General features: G+C 38.9%; 3 pseudogenes; all 3 read left to right on the top strand.

The window, feature by feature from the left end:
• The first annotated feature begins 2,746 nt into the window (after positions 1–2,746).
• Positions 2,747–4,108, top strand: LOC149266198 (protein ACTIVITY OF BC1 COMPLEX KINASE 1, chloroplastic-like; annotated as a pseudogene).
• Positions 4,109–8,037: 3,929 nt separating this feature from the next.
• Positions 8,038–8,841, top strand: LOC149266197 (leucine aminopeptidase 2, chloroplastic pseudogene; annotated as a pseudogene).
• A 4,481-nt stretch (positions 8,842–13,322) lies between these two features.
• Positions 13,323–14,126, top strand: LOC149266196 (leucine aminopeptidase 2, chloroplastic pseudogene; annotated as a pseudogene).
• Positions 14,127–19,082: the final 4,956 nt, after the last annotated feature.

Here is a 19,082-nt window from a genome sequence, read left to right as displayed (position 1 = left end):
GACATGATGTCCTTTTTCAGGTTTTATGCATAAAGAGCAGGGTCCCTGGAGGAATTATATCTTAACCGAATGCTTCATCCAAGAGAAAATGAGTGGCCATTGAGAAAATAAAGCTCAAGACAGTCAGAGTTTAATACAGGAAACTGTGATTTTCGGGAACAACTCAGCAGTTTCGTAGCGCGCTACGAAACTGCTGAAGCTGCATAATTAATGATCAGTGAACCAAATTTTGAAGACTTTCCTATCAACATTAAAAAGGTTTTTGTGTCATCACACAGGTACATGGAAAGGGGTGTCCAGCATATCAGGAGCATGGTGTTGCCCTATTTTCTTGGGTTATTAAGGACTTAAAGTATCCACTGCTGCATACTCGGTGATGGGGGACCAGAACCGAAAATTTAGGGATATTTTCAGCCAATACAGAACAGATCAAAGCCTTCGGTATTCAAAGCCAGCATGGGACATTAATTGCCCATCTCATGCCATCTCAGCTGAACGAAGAGAAAGCTAGGTGTCAAGGATCAAGAAAGAATCATGCTACGAGGAGAATAAAATCAGAGTTTTAGTTTAGTTAGGACTCTTTGTAATTACAGCTCAGCACTTAATGCATTTAATGAAGTTAGTTAAATGGTAGATAGGGGTAATTAGTAGCAGTCATCGAGCTCCCCTCATGCTGGAGGAGGAAGCTCAAGTTAGTTAAGGGTGTATCTCTATATATAGATAAAACTTTGATGTAATGGGGGTTGGATGTTTTTGGAGAAGACTGTTTTGGTTTATGTATAGCAGATTTCAGTAATGCAAATGACTGTTGTTTCTTCTCAGGATTCACAATAGATCTTATTGTTCAAATGTATGATGGTTTATTCTCTTTAATGTTCTTTTACAGTTTGGTTAATGCATAATCACTCAGAACTCATGAATCATGCTCTGACTTCCTGTATGCCTAGGCAAACTGTGTTTCATGTAAGTTATGTTTGAACATTAGATGTAAAGTGCCCTGATTTCTATGAAAGGATAGTGTTATTGTTTACTGAGATATTAGTGACTCCATAAGCCCAATGGGAAGCAATTATGTCCAGCCAGTACATTTTTCATGTGTCTTGTAAGAGTTAGCCATCTTGTTCAATATCAATAACCTATGAGAGAGCCCTCTCAGACTAAGGAGGCTAAGCCTTAGTTAAAAGCCTGGTTTGAAACAGTTACACAGAGTCTTGCTGATTAGCAGCCTTCAGTACCTGATTTTGTGATAACATTTTGGTGCGTCTGCCGGGAGCCTGAAGATTATTCTTTCCCGAAATTATGAAGCTGAACTTCTGAAGGTAGCAGGAGCTCAGAAGGTTTTTGAGGCTGCAAATCTACCTTGGCGACTCCATTGTTGAAGAATTCGAAATTCATAGGTTCATGGTGATTCCACTGGAGTTATGAAGGACCCAGATGCTACCATTCTTATCTCAAGGTATGCATGCATAGATTTTTCAGGTATTCAAGGTTTCCCAAATCATTTTCCCAAGGATGCATATTTGCTAAGGAATGGTAAAAAATTCAACGGAGAAGATTTGGGTTTAACTTTGAAGCATATATCAGATTTTTGTGAATTTGCAGCGCTGCTTAGAGTTAAACGTGAGGATGTTTGCATTATGTTATTCTATGATTCACTTCAAGGGAAATGTAAAGAATGGATTGAAAGTTTTCCTATCAAATCCGTTAAGTCATTTCAAGACTTATGGCTTATGTTTTTGGAGGAATGGATAGATAGGTCAGAGGTGGTGGCAAACTCTCCTTCAATTCAAGGTTTCAAACAATGGAATAATGATCATAGTAATGGAGAAACAAATGAAAATTTTCCTTTGTCCTTGTCCTCATATCTAAAATCCTTTGACTGCAAGGCAGAGGATAAGATGAGATTTTTGGATGAAGTTGCTGAGGACATTGAGAAAGAAATTGAAGGTGTAGAAGGTCAAATTCAGGCATATAGTTTTCATAATCATGATCATTATTTTCAGAAGTTTTCTATGGCAGAACGCAAGGAGACAGTGCTGGTTCCTTTCTCTTTCACGATTAAGGAATTGAACACTGTTGTTGAAGATCAGTTTGCACAACCAGAAAGTTACAAGAAAAATCAAGCTGATCATGTATTCTGGGATCCTATAGCTGACTACATGGAAGAGTTTTACTCTCCAGTGTTTCAGTTTTCCTATAAAGATCAGAGAAAATTTCAGTGGCAGCGGTCATCACACTATCATATTGGCTCTGAACTCCGATGCAGTCAAAGAAATCAAATATCAGATAAAACAGAAGATTGGCTACATCGGAAATTTCACATAGATTGAGCAGAAAGAAGTTGAAATTGTTAGGGTAGTTAGGTAGGTAAATGCAAATAAGCTCAAGGTTGACTGAGCATTTTTTTTTAGTAGATGTAGATCTCTTTTTCCTAACAGTGATCAGAAAGCTTAAGCCCAAGGTGAAGGCCCAAGAAGCTGGAAAGGGAAGCTGGTCAAGCAGATTTCTGTTTGTCATAAATAGATAAGGCACTGGAACTGCAGGTTCTTAGTGTACCACAAGGGCACACTATCCCAAGTGGAGCCACTGTTATCACTGACAAAATTTCAATGCCAAATGTCTGCAAATAAGCACATGAATCCTTTTAGCAGTTTCGCAGTGCTATATGTTTAGGTGGTTTCGTAGCGCGCTACGAAACTGGGGATTTGTCGGAAACCATAGGTCACCCATATCACCTTTGTCTCCTATGGGTTCTGTGGGAATATCTGGCTCGACATGTCACAATGCTGGTTCTTATCATCAATATACAAATAATACTGCTGTGTTTTTCATCTTCATGGTTTTTTCATATAATCCCGCTACATTGGATGTACTCACTGCAAAGATATTGGATGTAGAGCAATGTGAAGAGTTGAAAATGGGATCATATTTAGGAGTGGCTGCAGCATCTGCAAACCCTCCAAGGTTCATTCACCTTTGCTACAAGCCTCCAACTGGAGATGTTAAGACTAAACTTGCCATAGTTGGAAAAGGATTGACATTTGATAGTGGGGGTTACAATATCCAGACAGGACCAGGATGTCTTATTGAACTCATGAAGTCTGACATGTGAGGTTCTGCAGCAGTTCTTGGTGCAGCAAAGGCTATTAGTCAAATTAAGCCTCCCGAGGTGGAGGTCCATTTCATTGTTGCTGCATATGAAAACATGATTAGTGGCACTGATATGCGGCCTGGTGACATAGTTACAGCTTCAAACGGAAAGACAGTTGAGGTAAATAACACGGATGCTGAAGGCAGGTTGATATTGTCAGATGTTTTGGTTTATGCATGTAAACAAGGTGTTCATAAGGTGGTCGATCTTGTAACTCCCATTGGAACCTGCATAATTGCTCTTGGAAATGAAATTGCTGGAATGTACACTCCCAATGATGAAATGGCAGAAGAAATATCCAAAGCTGCAGAAATTGCAGGAGAAAAGTTTTGGAGAATGCCACTTGAGGAAAGCACTGAGAAATTTAACAAACTTGTATACCAGTATCCAATCCGTATTCCTGAAAGGTTTTCTCTTGTTATTCGATTATTATTGACTCAAGAAGGAATTTGTTTCACTCTTCAACCAGACTTCAAGTTTCTTGAGGTAGCTTACTCATATGTGGCGAAACTTCTCCTAACAGACCCAGATCCAGCATTACGAGAGCGCCTCATTCAGGTGTTTTTTAAAGACGGAGTATTTCAATGGAAACGCTTAGAAAAGCTCATTATATTGGCTAAGGAACAGGTAGCTATTATGAGTCGGAATCCAGCACTGTAAGAAGCAAGCAGACAAGATACAGAAAATCGGCGAGTTGAAAGAAAATTAGATCTGACAGACACACTTAAGGATGGTGCTCGAGTGGTAATAGTAGATGCTAGTATTCGGCGTAAAGTTCTTTTGGCTTTGACTGAAGATTCTAAATTGCACATTCAGGAGCTTATGGATATTTACAGATTAGTTGAAGGGCAATTTGATATTCCTTCCTTGGCTATAGATCTTGTTCAAAGACTCCCAGTTGCTACACGAGATATGATGCTCGCTTGGAGTGAATCTGTCCTGGTAGATCGTTGAGAATGGCTGAACAAAGGGGTTCTGTTGACATTTATTATTTTAATATTTTCGTGAACATGATCAACTGGTCTGCTGTATCGTCTTTTCTAGCATGGATTGACTGGTCAAATAAATATGAAGATTGGGGCCAAGGTTTTGTTCCATTTGTTCCCAGTTCACCAGCTGAAGCTAGAAATGGCGATGCATAGGCACAGTAATTCCAACCGAGTGTTGATGATCTACCGGTTTCTGGTTGAAACTGTATATCTGAATGAGCTGAGACACACAAGTTACAACAGGCATGAGTTTGCTAACTGTGTGTCGTAAGGGCGCTTGAATGAGAATCATAGCTCATGGAAATAAATCTTCTTTTATCCTTATCATCGTCAGAATCCAGATAATGTGATCATTTGCAGGGTCTTACTTTATTTGTATATGACCTATGTTTGAAACTTAGATTGTTTAGCTGATTGGTGTCACGCATCAGAACAGAGTAATAAACACGCGGCACTTTAAATTGAGCAACATGTGGCATTTTAAATTGAGGATGCCCGATGGTGATATCGACGGATCCAGCTCTCAACAGATATATCTTATTGAATGAAGGCCGAGGACTAATTCCTGGATACCCGCAGTTTATGCTTGACTTATTAAGGAGGTGCTTGGGATAATGAAAATTGAAGATCTAAAGAACACAGTTAGTTATGGCTTTGATTATATATATAATACAATATGTTCTTGTTAATCACGGGAATTAGAAATACAAGCTGAGATACAAGCTATGGCAGATAACATCAAAGGGGCGCTTCCGTTATATTTGCTGTGGGTTATTCATGCCTTCAATTGTCATGTTTTATGTTGAAGTTTTAGTGCTGAAGGTCCATGTGATAGGGTGAGCTGCAGTTGGGGATTGTGTTTCATTCTGCGTGTGGAACATGTGCATCACCAAAGGAATAACTGTTAAAGCTTCAGATGTGTGCTCACATTGCAGCTTTTGACTTCTGGGTTTGTTCTGTTCTCCATTATGACAGTACATCTGCAAAACACTCACTGTCAATGCCGTAATGGGCATGTCCATGGTTAGATTGAAAACTGGATTTTTGAACTTATGCGCACAGGTGTTATGTATAAAATGGATCAACATTCAGTACAACTGAGACATTTTCTAATGGAGACATTGCTATATGATAACACGAGACATGATGTCCTTTTTCAGGTTTTATGCATAAAGAGCAGGGTCCCTGCAGGAATTATATCTTAACCGAATGCTTCATCCAAGAGAAAATGAGTGGCCATTGAGAAAATAAAGCTCAAGACAGTCAGAGTTTAATACAGGAAACTGTGATTTTCGGGAACAACTCAGCAGTTTCGTAGCGCGCTACGAAACTGCTGAAGCTGCATAATTAATGATCAGTGAACCAAATTTTGAAGACTTTCCTATCAACATTAAAAAGGTTTTTGTGTCATCACACAGGTACATGGAAAGGGGTGTCCAGCATATCAGGAGCATGGTGTTGCCCTAATTTCTTGGGTTATTAAGGACTTAAAGTATCCACTGCTGCATACTCGGTGATGGGGGACCAGAACCGAAAATTTAGGGATATTTTCAGCCAATACAGAACAGATCAAAGCCTTCGGTATTCAAAGCCAGCATGGGACATTAATTGCCCATCTCATGCCATCTCATGCCATCTCAGCTGAGCGAAGAGAAAGCTAGGTGTCAAGGATCAAGAAAGAATCATGCTACGAGGAGAATAAAATCAGAATTTTAGTTTAGTTAGGACTCTTTGTAATTACAGCTCATCACTTAACGCATTTAATGAAGTTAGTTAAATGGTAGATAGGGGTAATTAGTAGCAGTCATCGAGCTCCCGTCATGCTGGAGGAGGAAGCTCAAGTTAGTTAAGGGTGTATCTCTATATATAGATAAAACTTTGATGTAATGGAGGTTGGATGTTTTTGGAGAAGACTGTTTTGGTTTATGTATAGCAGATTTCAGTAATGCAAATGACTGTTGTTTCTTCTCAGGATTCACAATAGATCTTATTGTTCAAATGTATGATGGTTTATTCTCTTTAATGTTCTTTTACAGTTTGGTTAATGCATAATCACTCAGAACTCATGAATCATGCTCTGACTTCCTGTATGCCTAGGCAAACTGTGTTTCATGTAAGTTATGTTTGAACATTAGATGTAAAGTGCCCTGATTTCTATGAAAGGATAGTGTTATTGTTTACTGAGATATTAGTGACTCCATAAGCCCAATGGGAAGCAATTATGTCCAGCCAGTACATTTTTCATGTGTCTTGTAAGAGTTAGCCATCTTGTTCAATATCAATAACCTATGAGAGAGCCCTCTCAGACTAAGGAGGCTAAGCCTTAGTTAAAAGCCTGGTTTGAAACAGTTACACAGAGTCTTGCTGATTAGCAGCCTTCAGTACCTGATTTTGTGATAACATTTTGGTGCGTCTGCCGGGAGCCTGAAGATTATTCTTTCCCGAAATTATGAAGCTGAACTTCTGAAGGTAGCAGGAGCTCAGAAGGTTTTTTAGGCTGCAAAACTACCTTGGCGACTCCATTGTTGAAGAATTCGAAATTCATAGGTTCATGGTGATTCCACTGGAGTTATGAAGGACCCAGATGCTACCATTCTTATCTCAAGGTATGCATGCATAGATTTTTCAGGAATTCAAGGTTTCCCAAATCATTTTCCCAAGGATGCATATTTGCTAAGGAATGGTCCAAAATTCAACGGAGAAGATTTGGGTTTAACTTTGAAGCATATATCAGATTTTTGTGAATTTGCAGCGCTGCTTAGAGTTAAACATGAGGATGTTTGCATTATGTTATTCTATGATTCACTTCAAGGGAAATGTAAACAATGGATTGAAAGTTTTCCTACCAAATCCATTAAGTCATTTCAGGACTTTTGGCTTATGTTTTTGGAGGAATGGATAGATAGGTCAGAGGTGGTGGCAAACTCTCCTTCAGTTCAAGGTTTCAAACAATGGAATAATGATCATAGTAATGGAGAAACAAATGAAAATTTTCCTTTGTCCTTGTCCTCATATCTAAAATCCTTTGACTGCAAGGCAGAGGATAAGATGAGATTTTTGGATGAAGTTGCTGAGGACATTGAGAAAGAAATTGAAGGTGTAGAAGGTCAAATTCAGGCATATAGTTTTCATAATCATGATCATTATTTTCAGAAGTTTTCTATGGCAGAACGCAAGGAGACAATGCTGGTTCCTTTCTCTTTCACGATTAAGGAACTGAACACTGTTGTTGAAGATCAGTTTGCACAACCAGAAAGTTACAAGAAAAATCAAGCTGATCATGTATTCTGGGATCCTATAGCTGACTACATGGAAGAGTTTTACTCTCCAGTGTTTCAGTTTTCCTATAAAGATCAGAGACAATTTCAGTGGCAGCGGTCATCACACTATCATATTGGCTCTGAACTCCGATGCAGTCAAAGAAATCAAATATCAGATAAAACAGAAGATTGGCTACATTGGAAATTTCACATAGATTGAGCAGAAAGAAGTTGAAATTGTTAGGGTAGGTAGGTAGGTAAATGCAAATAAGCTCAAGGTTGACTGAGCATTTTTTTTTAGTAGATGTAGATTTCTTTTTCCTAACAGTGATCAGAAAGCTTAAGCCCAAGGTGAAGGCCCAAGAAGTTGGAAAGGGAAGCTGGTCAAGCAGATTTCTGTTTGTCATAAATAGATAAGGCACTGGAACTGCAGGTTCTTAGTGTACCACAAGGGCACACTATCCCAAGTGGAGCCACTGTTATCACTGACAAAATTTCAATGCCAAATGTCTGCAAATAAGCACATGAATCCTTTTTAGCAGTTTCGCAGCGCTATATGTTTAGGTGGTTTCGTAGCGCGCTACGAAACTGGGGATTTGTCCGAAACCATAGCTCACCCATATCACCTTTGTCTCCTATGGGTTCTGTGGGAATATCTGGCTCGACATGTCACAACGCTGGTTCTTATCATCAATATACAAATAATACTGCTGTGTTTTTCATCTTCAAGGTTTTTTCATATAATCCCGCTACATTGGATGTACTCACTGCAAAGATATTGGATGTAGAGCAATGTGAAGAGTTGAAAATGGGATCATATTTAGGAGTGGCTGCAGCATCTGCAAACCCTCCAAAGTTTATTCACCTTTGCTACAAGCCTCCAACTGGAGATGTTAAGACTAAACTTGCCATAGTTGGAAAAGGATTGACATTTGATAGTGGAGGTTACAATATCGAGACAGGACCAGGATGTCTTATTGAACTCATGAAGTCTGACATGTGAGGTTCTGCAGCAGTTCTTGGTGTAGCAAAGGCTATTAGTCAAATTAAGCCTCCCGAGGTGGAGGTCCATTTCATTGTTGCTTCATATGAAAACATGATTAGTGGCACTGATATGCGGCCTGGTGACATAGTTACAGCTTCAAACGGAAAGACAGTTGAGGTAAATAACACGGATGCTGAAGGCAGGTTGATATTGTCAGATGTTTTGGTTTATGCATGTAAACAAGGCGTTCATAAGGTGGTCGATCTTGTAACTCTCATTGGAGCCTGCATAATTGCTCTTGGAAATAAAATTGCTGGAATGTACACTCCCAATGATGAAATGGCAGAAGAAATATCCAAAGCTGCAGAAATTGCAGGAGAAAAGTTTTGGAGGATGCCACTTGAGGAAAGCACTGAGAAATTTAACAAACTTGTATACCAGTATCCGTATTCCTGAAAGGTTTTCTCTTGTTATTCGATTATTATTGACTCAAGAAGGAAATTGTTTCACGCTTCAACCAGACTTCAAGTTTCTTGAGGTAGCTTACTCATATGTGGCGAAACTTCTCCTAACAGACCCAGATCCAGCATTACGAGAGCGCCTCATTCAGGTGTTTTTTAAAGACGGAGTATTTCAATGGAAACACTTAGAAAAGCTCATTATATTGGCTAAGGAACAGGTAGCTATTATGAGTCGGAATCCAGCACTGTAAGAAGCAAGCAGACAAGATACAGAAAATCGGCGAGTTGAAAGAAAATTAGATCTGACAGACACACTTAAGGATGGTGCTCGAGTGGTAATAGTAGATGCTAGTATTCGGCGTAAAGTTCTTTTGGCTTTGACTGAAGATTCTAAATTGCACATTCAGGAGCTTATGGATATTTACAGATTAGTTGAAGGGCAATTTGATATTCCTTCCTTGGCTATAGATCTTGTTCAAAGACTCCCAGTTGCTACAGGAGATATGATGCTCGCTTGGAGTGAATCTGTCCTGGTAGATCGTTGAGAATGGCTGAACAAAGGGGTTCTGTTGACATTTATTATTTTAATATTTTCGTGAACATGATCAACTGGTCTGCTGTATCATCTTTTCTAGCATGGATTGACTGGTCAAATAAATATGAAGATTGGGGCCAAGGTTTTGTTCCATTTGTTCCCAGTTCACCAGCTGAAGCTAGAAATGGCGATGCATAGGCACGGTAATTCCAACCGAGTGTTGATGATCTACCGGTTTCTGGTTGAAACTGTATATCTGAATGAGCTGAGACACACAAGTTACAACAGGCATGAGTTTGCTAACTGTGTGTCGTAAGGGCGCTTGAATGAGAATCATAGTTCATGGAAATAAATCTTCTTTTATCCTTATCATCGTCAGAATCCAGATAATGTGATCATTTGCAGGGTCTTACTTTATTTGTATATGACCTATGTTTGAAACTTAGATTGTTTAGCTGATTGGTGTCACACATCAGAACAGAGTAATAAACACGCAGCACTTTAAATTGAGCAACATGTGGCATTTTAAATTGAGGATGCCCGACGGTGATATCGACGGATCCACCTCTCAACAGATATATCTTATTGAATGAAGGCCGAGGACTAATTCCTAGATACTCGCAGTTTATGCTTGACTTATTAAGGAGGTGCTTGGGATAATGAAAATTGAAGATCTAAAGAACACAGTTAGTTATGGCTTTGATTATATATATAATACAATATGTTCTTGTTAATCACGGGAATTAGAAATACAAGCTGAGATACGAGCTATGGCAGATAACATCAAAGGGGCGCTTCCGTTATATTTGCTGTGGGTTATTCATGCCTTCAATTGTCATGTTTTATGTTGAAGTTTTAGTGCTGAAGGTCCATGTGATAGGGCGAGCTGCAGTTGGGGATTGTGTTTCATTCTGCGTGTGGAACATGTGCATCACCAAAGGAATAGTTGTTAAAGCTTCAGATGTGTGCTCACATTGCAGCTTTTGACTTCTGGGTTTGTTCTGTTCTCCATTATGACAGTACATCTGCAAAACACTCACTGTCAATGCCGTAATGGGCATGTCCATGGTTAGATTGAAAACTGGATTTTTGAACTTATGCGCACAGGTGTTATGTATAAAATGGATCAACATTCAGTACAACTGAGACATATTCTAATGGAGACATTGCTATATGATAACACGAGACATGATGTCCTTTTTCAGGTTTTATGCATAAAGAGCAGGGTCCCTGGAGGAATTATATCTTAATCAAATGCTTCATCCAAGAGAAAATGAGTGGCCATTGAGAAAATAAAGCTCAAGACAGTCAGAGTTTAATATAGGAAACTGTGATTTTCGGGAACAACTCAGCAGTTTCGTAGCGCGCTACGAAACTGCTGAAGCTGCATAATTAATGATCAGTGAACCAAATTTTGAAGACTTTCCTATCAGCATTAAAAAGGTTTTTGTGTCATCACACAAGTACATGGAAAGGGGTGTCCAGCATATCAGGAGCATGGTGTTGCCCTATTTTCTTGGGTTATTAAGGACTTAAAGTATCCACTACTGCATACTCGGTGATGGGGGACCAGAACCGAAAATTTAGGGATATTTTCAGCCAATACAGAACAGATCAAAGCCTTCGGTATTCAAAGCCAGCATGGGACATTAATTGCCCATCTCATGCCATCTCATGCCATCTCAGCTGAGCGAAGAGAAAGCCAGGTGTCAAGGATCAAGAAAGAATCATGCTACGAGGAGAATAAAATCAGAATTTTAGTTTAGTTAGGACTCTTTGTAATTACAGCTCAGCACTTAATGCATTTAATGAAGTTAGTTAAATGGTAGATAGGGGTAATTAGTAGCAGTCATCGAGCTCCCGTCATGCTGGAGGAGGAAGCTCAAGTTAGTTAAGGGTGTATCTCTATATATAGATAAAACTTTGATGTAATGGAGGTTGGATGTTTTTGGAGAAGACTGTTTTGGTTTATGTATAGCAGATTTCAGTAATGCAAATGACTGTTGTTTCTTCTCAGGATTCACAATAGATCTTATTGTTCAAATGTATGATGGTTTATTCTCTTTAATGTTCTTTTACAGTTTGGTTAATGCATAATCACTCAGAACTCATGAATCATGCTCTGACTTCCTGTATGCCTAGGCAAACTGTGTTTCATGTAAGTTATGTTTGAACATTAGATGTAAAGTGCCCTGATTTCTATGAAAGGACAGTGTTATTGTTTACTGAGATATTAGTGACTCCATAAGCCCAATGGGAAGCAATTATGTCCAGCCAGTACATTTTTCATGTGTCTTGTAAGAGTTAGCCATCTTGTTCAATATCAATAACCTATGAGAGAGCCCTCTCAGACTAAGGAGGCTAAGCCTTAGTTAAAAGCCTGGTTTGAAACAGTTACACAGAGTCTTGCTGATTAGCAGCCTTCAGTACCTGATTTTGTGATAACATTTTGGTGCGTCTGCCGGGAGCCTGAAGATTATTCTTTCCCGAAATTATGAAGCTGAACTTCTGAAGGTAGCAGGAGCTCAGAAGGTTTTTGAGGCTGCAAATCTACCTTGGCGACTCCATTGTTGAAGAATTTGAAATTCATAGGTTCATGGTGATTCCACTGGAGTTATGAAGGACCCAGATGCTACCATTCTTATCTCAAGGTATGCATGCATAGATTTTTCAGGTATTCAAGGTTTCCCAAATCATTTTCCCAAGGATGCATATTTGCTAAGGAATGGTCCAAAATTCAACGGAGAAGATTTGGGTTTAACTTTGAAGCATATATCAGATTTTTGTGAATTTGCAGCGCTGCTTAGAGTTAAATGTGAGGATGTTTGCATTATGTTATTCTATGATTCACTTCAAGGGAAATGTAAAGAATGGATTGAAAGTTTTCCTATCAAATCCGTTAAGTCATTTCAAGACTTATGGCTTATGTTTTTGGAGGAATGGATAGATAGGTCAGAGGTGGTGGCAAACTCTCCTTCAATTCAAGGTTTCAAACAATGGAATAATGATCATAGTAATGGAGAAACAAATGAAAATTTTCCTTTGTCCTTGTCCTCATATCTAAAATCCTTTGACTGCAAGGCAGAGGATAAGATGAGATTTTTGGATGAAGTTGCTGAGGACATTGAGAAAGAAATTGAAGGTGTAGAAGGTCAAATTCAGGCATATAGTTTTCATAATCATGATCATTATTTTCAGAAGTTTTCTATGGCAGAACGCAAGGAGACAGTGCTGGTTCCTTTCTCTTTCACGATTAAGGAACTGAACACTGTTGTTGAAGATCAGTTTGCACAACCAGAAAGTTACAAGAAAAATCAAGCTGATCATGTATTCTGGGATCCTATAGCTGACTACATGGAAGAGTTTTACTCTCCAGTGTTTCAGTTTTCCTATAAAGATCAGAGACAATTTCAGTGGCAGCGGTCATCACACTATCATATTGGCTCTGAACTCCGATGCAGTCAAAGAAATCAAATATCAGATAAAACAGAAGATTAGCTACATTGGAAATTTCACATAGATTGAGCAGAAAGAAGTTGAAATTGTTAGGGTAGGTAGGTAGGTAAATGCAAATAAGCTCAAGGTTGACTCAGCATTTTTTTTTAGTAGATGTAGATCTCTTTTTCCTAACAGTGATCAGAAAGCTTAAGCCCAAGGTGAAGGCCCAAGAAGTTGGAAAGGGAAGCTGGTCAAGCAGATTTCTGTTTGTCATAAATAGATAAGGCACTGGAACTGCAGGTTCTTAGTGTACCACAAGGGCACACTATCCCAAGTGGAGCCACTGTTATCACTGACAAAATTTCAATGCCAATTGTCTGCAAATAAGCACATGAATCCTTTTAGCAGTTTCGCAGCGCTATATGTTTAGGTGGTTTCGTAGCGCGCTACGAAACTGGGGATTTGTCGGAAACCATAGCTCACCCATATCACCTTTGTCTCCTATGGGTTCTGTGGGAATATCTGGCTCGACATGTCACAACGCTGGTTCTTATCATCAATATACAAATAATACTACTGTGTTTTTCATCTTCAAGGTTTTTTCATATAATCCCGCTACATTGGATGTACTCACTGCAAAGATATTGGATGTAGAGCAATGTGAAGAGTTGAAAATGGGATCATATTTAGGAGTGGCTGCAGCATCTGCAAACCCTCCAAAGTTTATTCACCTTTGCTACAAGCCTCCAACTGGAGATGTTAAGACTAAACTTGCCATAGTTGGAAAAGGATTGACATTTGATAGTGGAGGTTACAATATCGAGACAGGACCAGGATGTCTTATTGAACTCATGAAGTCTGACATGTGAGGTTCTGCAGCAGTTCTTGGTGTAGCAAAGGCTATTAGTCAAATTAAGCCTCCCGAGGTGGAGGTCCATTTCATTGTTGCTTCATATGAAAACATGATTAGTGGCACTGATATGCGGCCTGGTGACATAGTTACAGCTTCAAACGGAAAGACAGTTGAGGTAAATAACACGGATGCTGAAGGCAGGTTGATATTGTCAGATGTTTTGGTTTATGCATGTAAACAAGGCGTTCATAAGGTGGTCGATCTTGTAACTCTCATTGGAGCCTGCATAATTGCTCTTGGAAATAAAATTGCTGGAATGTACACTCCCAATGATGAAATGGCAGAAGAAAGATCCAAAGCTGCAGAAATTGCAGGAGAAAAGTTTTGGAGGATGCCACTTGAGGAAAGCACTGAGAAATTTAACAAACTTGTATACCAGTATCCGTATTCCTGAAAGGTTTTCTCTTGTTATTCGATTATTATTGACTCAAGAAGGAAATTGTTTCACGCTTCAACCAGACTTCATGTTTCTTGAGGTAGCTTACTCATATGTGGCGAAACTTCTCCTAACAGACCCAGATCCAGCATTACGAGAGCGCCTCATTTAGGTGTTTTTTAAAGACGGAGTATTTCAATGGAAACACTTAGAAAAGCTCATTATATTGGCTAAGGAATAGGTAGCTATTATGAGTCGGAATCCAGCACTGTAAGAAGCAAGCAGACAAGATACAGAAAATCGGCGAGTTGAAAGAAAATTAGATCTGACAGACACACTTAAGGATGGTGCTCGAGTGGTAATAGTAGATGCTAGTATTCGGCGTAAAGTTCTTTTGGCTTTGACTGAAGATTCTAAATTGCACATTCAGGAGCTTATGGATATTTACAGATTAGTTGAAGGGCAATTTGATATTCCTTCCTTGGCTATAGATCTTGTTCAAAGACTCCCAGTTGCTACAGGAGATATGATGCTCGCTTGGAGTGAATCTGTCCTGGTAGATCGTTGAGAATGGCTGAACAAAGGGGTTCTGTTGACATTTATTATTTTAATATTTTCGTGAACATGATCAACTGGTCTGCTGTATCATCTTTTCTAGCATGGATTGACTGGTCAAATAAATATGAAGATTGGGGCCAAGGTTTTGTTCCATTTGTTCCCAGTTCACCAGCTGAAGCTAGAAATGGCGATGCATGGGCACGGTAATTCTAACCGAGTGTTGATGATCTGCCGGTTTCTGGTTGAAACTGTATATCTGAATGAGCTGAGACACACAAGTTACAACAGGCATGAGTTTGCTAACTGTGTGTCGTAAGGGCGCTTGAATGAGAATCATAGTTCATGGAAATAAATCTTCTTTTATCCTTATCATCGTCAGAATCCAGATAATGTGATCATTTGCAGGGTCTTACTTTATTTGTATATGACCTATGTTTGAAACTTAGATTGTTTAGCTGATTGGTGTCACACATCAGAACAGAGTAATAAACACGCAGCACTTTAAATTGAGCAACATGTGGCATTTTAAATTGAGGATGCCCGACGGTGATATCGACGGATCCACCTCTCAACAGATATATCTTATTGAATGAAGGCCGAGGACTAATTCCTAGATACCCGCAGTTTATGCTTGACTTATTAAGGAGGTGCTTGGGATAATGAAAATTGAAGATCTAAAGAACACAGTTAGTTATGGCTTTGATTATATATATAATACAATATGTTCTTGTTAATCACGGGAATTAGAAATACAAGCTGAGATACGAGCTATGGCAGATAACATCAAAGGGGCGCTTCCGTTATATTTGCTGTGGGTTATTCATGCCTTCAATTGTCATGTTTTATGTTGAAGTTTTAGTGCTGAAGGTCCATGTGATAGGGCGAGCTGCAGTTGGGGATTGTGTTTCATTCTGCGTGTGGAACATGTGCATCACCAAAGGAATAGTTGTTAAAGCTTCAGATGTGTGCTCACATTGCAGCTTTTGACTTCTGGGTTTGTTCTGTTCTCCATTATGACAGTACATCTGCAAAACACTCACTGTCAATGCCGTAATGGGCATGTCCATGGTTAGATTGAAAACTGGATTTTTGAACTTATGCGCACAGGTGTTATGTATAAAATGGATCAACATTCAGTACAACTGAGACATATTCTAATGGAGACATTGCTATATGATAACACGAGACATGATGTCCTTTTTCAGGTTTTATGCATAAAGAGCAGGGTCCCTGGAGGAATTATATCTTAATCAAATGCTTCATCCAAGAGAAAATGAGTGGCCATTGAGAAAATAAAGCTCAAGACAGTCAGAGTTTAATATAGGAAACTGTGATTTTCGGGAACAACTCAGCAGTTTCGTAGCGCGCTACGAAACTGCTGAAGCTGCATAATTAATGATCAGTGAACCAAATTTTGAAGACTTTCCTATCAGCATTAAAAAGGTTTTTGTGTCATCACACAAGTACATGGAAAGGGGTGTCCAGCATATCAGGAGCATGGTGTTGCCCTATTTTCTTGGGTTATTAAGGACTTAAAGTATCCACTACTGCATACTCGGTGATGGGGGACCAGAACCGAAAATTTAGGGATATTTTCAGCCAATACAGAACAGATCAAAGCCTTCGGTATTCAAAGCCAGCATGGGACATTAATTGCCCATCTCATGCCATCTCATGCCATCTCAGCTGAGCGAAGAGAAAGCCAGGTGTCAAGGATCAAGAAAGAATCATGCTACGAGGAGAATAAAATCAGAATTTTAGTTTAGTTAGGACTCTTTGTAATTACAGCTCAGCACTTAATGCATTTAATGAAGTTAGTTAAATGGTAGATAGGGGTAATTAGTAGCAGTCATCGAGCTCCCCTCATGCTGGAGGAGGAAGCTCAAGTTAGTTAAGGGTGTATCTCTATATATAGATAAAACTTTGATGTAATGGAGGTTGGATGTTTTTGGAGAAGACTGTTTTGGTTTATGTATAGCAGATTTCAGTAATGCAAATGACTGTTGTTTCTTCTCAGGATTCACAATAGATCTTATTGTTCAAATGTATGATGGTTTATTCTCTTTAATGTTCTTTTACAGTTTGGTTAATGCATAATCACTCAGAACTCATGAATCATGCTCTGACTTCCTGTATGCCTAGGCAAACTGTGTTTCATGTAAGTTATGTTTGAACATTAGATGTAAAGTGCCCTGATTTCTATGAAAGGATAGTGTTATTGTTTACTGAGATATTAGTGACTCCATAAGCCCAATGGGAAGCAATTATGTCCAGCCAGTACATTTTTCATGTGTCTTGTAAGAGTTAGCCATCTTGTTCAATATCAATAACCTATGAGAGAGCCCTCTCAGACTAAGGAGGCTAAGCCTTAGTTAAAAGCCTGGTTTGAAACAGTTACACAGAGTCTTGCTGATTAGCAGCCTTCAGTACCTGATTTTTTGATAACACTATGGAAGAGATGTCCATCCAAGCTACAGAGCTCAAAAGATTAAAGGAGAAAGTGGCAAGTTTGGAAACTGATTGCAAACTTGCCCAAATTCAGCAAAGAGAAGAAACACAGAAATCCCAAAGAATGGGTGATAAAATCAAAGTCCTAGAGAAAGATTTGACACTGCAAAAGCCACCAGGACAGACTAAAGAGATGCTCTGGGCCAATATCATTAACTCTGTCAACGATATTTGGCCATCAATCCAAGTTATATTTGAGCAAACTGAACTAGTGAAGGTAGCCACTGAAGCCATCCAAAAAGTAAGGGAAGAATTAGGAGATAAGCCTGAGGATGCAAATCAACTCATCCACCTCCTGAATAGTAAGAACAAATATGAGATCCCTGAGCTTGGCATAAAGGATAGGAGTGAAACCATCCTAGAGATTAAAAAGGTTCCTTCCAAAAGAAACCTCATGCTCAACTTAGAAGAAAAGTGCCATAATATGCAAGTAGCCATTGACAGGTTTATGGCTAAATTTCAAATTTTGAGGGACAAAGGCCTTCCCAGTCCTATGGTCATCAATGACAAACTCATGACCCAATTAGACTATAGTGATAGACTCAGGAGGTTGGCCAAGGAACAAGCTAGCTCTTCAGGCATTAAAGCCCTACCAATAGGCAAAGTATTATATGATACATTGGAGAACCTGTTTTTCCTAGAACATGAGGTGAAACATTTGTTTCTCACCAAACCCAATTTTGCAAAATACACAGAGGCAGACGAAATTTACAGAAGAATGTTGAAAATGAGATTTCCTGAGACAGAATGGTGGGAGAAAATGACAAATTTACTATGAAAAGTTTTACATCAGAAAGTTACCATAGTAAATCTGAAGGTAGCCAGGTGAGACAGGTAAAAAACAAATCAACAGGGTCAAAGGGTAACAGAGTCAAAGAGTATCAGTAAAAGATCAAAGTAAAGAAGATTCTAGCGTAGAAATACCACAACTATCAACCAGCTTAAAGGGCTCCAACTCAACAGAAACAACCAGCAACACCATAATAAAAGGGACAATAAGAAGCAGTTTAACATCTGTCTCTATCTTCATGCAAGAAGATATTCTTATTCCCTAGATTAAGTCTCAAGTTGTTTTGAGATATTTTGTAAATATTTTTGTATAAATACTTCACATTTCAAAGTATGTAGGGTGGATTCCAAGACATTTCTATAGACTTTTTCTCTCAAATCAAAGTTCTATTGTATCAATGACTGGATTGGCTTATTGGATCAAGGAATAAAGATTAGATATTTTACAGGATTCTTGTGTAAAGCGAAATACAAATAAGTATTCTTCCATGTTCAATGTTTTTTTTCCTTATGTTTTTCCATAATCTTATTTGTTGCTCTAAAATCTAAATGTATAACAAGGAATGATATTTCAAAAATTGCTTGAATGCACTCTTTCTTGACTGTCTTACATTCTGAATGTTTTCTCCTAAACTATCTTAGCTAGGGAATTCTTAACTGCTCCTTAGCTTCCGTAGTTTCTCCTCTGGTATATAGCAAAAGATTCTTAATTGCCCTTTGTTCATGATCATCTTCTATTCTTCATTCTGATCCCAGTTCAAGGATTCTTAGGTGCCCTTTCACCCTGGTTAGAATCATTTCATCCATTAGACTTGAAGATTTTCCTTTTGCTTTGCTAGCCGGCCCTGTGAACATTCCCTTTAATGATCTGGTCTAGTTATGCTATCATTGACTCCATAGCCCAATGGCTTGAAGACCTAGCTCTATTCATCTACTCCAAGAATTCCAGCACCCAACCTTCAATTCAAAAAAAACCCCCCATTAACACTAAGAAATAGCCTAAAATCCCATAAAAGCAAAGATAAAATATAAAGAGAGAGCCCTCTCTGGACTTAGGTTGGCTAGAGCGTAAGCCTAAAATATTGGTTTGTGGTTACCTTGGATGCTTCCTTCTTTTAA

Source organism: Pinus tabuliformis, chromosome 6 (assembly GCF_031772625.1).
Source record: "Pinus tabuliformis cultivar Carrire ecotype Pingquan chromosome 6, CPIR1, whole genome shotgun sequence".
NCBI lineage: Eukaryota > Viridiplantae > Streptophyta > Pinopsida > Pinales > Pinaceae > Pinus > Pinus tabuliformis.
This window is presented reverse-complemented; position numbering and strand designations above follow the sequence as displayed.